This window comes from Morone saxatilis, unplaced genomic scaffold (genome assembly GCF_004916995.1).
Source record: "Morone saxatilis isolate NCDOM2014 unplaced genomic scaffold, NCSU_SB_2.0 Contig20, whole genome shotgun sequence".
In the NCBI taxonomy this organism is placed as follows: domain Eukaryota; kingdom Metazoa; phylum Chordata; class Actinopteri; family Moronidae; genus Morone; species Morone saxatilis.
In genome coordinates this window covers 3,416,618-3,417,939 of record NW_023339763.1, presented here as the reverse complement: position 1 = coordinate 3,417,939, position 1,322 = coordinate 3,416,618, and positions in this window count along the sequence as shown.

Genomic DNA, 1,322 nt, shown 5'->3' with positions numbered 1-1,322 from the left:
GCCTGCGGCCACGCTTCAGCCAGAGGCCTTTCCAGTGGCCAAAGCTGAAAAAAAAGAAAGGCAACAAAACAACATTGGTCTGTTGCTCATATATAAAGGCGGGGCGACCACGCTCACACAGCGATTCGGCAACGCTTCCTTAATAATCCCTTGCAAGTCGATGATATAAAAGCTGCGCACAGTGCTTCAGGCAGCACGCCAGGTGCCTCACGCGGTCGGCCCTGATATGTGTGCCTAACGAGGCTAATGTTGGGGTTTGGAAGGATGCAGGAGGCGTGGATGCCTCCCACACCGTGGTAACAACCAGGCAACAGGAAACGGCCACAAACTTTTACCGGCTCATGTTGGACGGAACAAGGGGGGTATCCTAAAGGCCTGCCGAGGCCATGGTTCCGAGGCGGGGCTGGGGGTAAAGCACGGGACCTTGGAGCAGTTAGCAGGGGAAGTGGCGATAAGCAGCTAGGAGGATGGTTTTCCAAGAAAACCAACAGGGCCTAAGCATTCACCACTAATCATGTCCAAAAAGCGTAGGCTCGGTAAGGGAGGGGAATGGCGGCGTTCCGTGGGACTATCATAAAAATAAAAATGTTTATCTACGTTTGTGTTGTTGATTATCATGATTTTATATGCATACGATAGATAGATAGATAGATAGATGATAGATAGGATTTAGATATGATAGATAGATTAGATAGATAGATTAGTAGATTAGATAGGCAGGACGATCAGGGACTAGGGACAGACAGGACAGACAGACATAGATAGATGTTTTATTAATGAAATTGTGGTCGTCACTAGCAGCCCAGGCACTTTTCCTTTAAAAAAATTAACAGATAAATACAATAGAATAAATAACAAGCATAATTGAGGTAAACATACTTAGGTAGGGAAAAGAATAAATAAAGGAGCTAATATTGTGGAACGGTCAAGGTTAGCAAAGAAGGTTGCTAGTTTTTTAGTTGCCCACGATATGTGTTAATAGCTACTGATGGACAGTTGAGATGGTTAGTGTTATTGGTAAACAGTATATAATCAATACACAAGTATATATATAATAAGATTGTAGGTTGTTTGGGAGGGTTACTTAAAATACAGCTTGCCTCAAATATAATGTGGGCGAGTTGGGGGAGGAATTATTAGGATGTGAGTTTATTACATGTTCAGCTGGACGGTGTTGGTCATGATGATGAATTTCATTTCATGATTTGTATTTATACAAAGATTACAGGGATAGGACTTAGATGATAGATGTAAGATTAGATTAGATGATTAGATAGATAGATTAGGATAGGATAGATAGATAGATAGGGCAGGACAGAAAC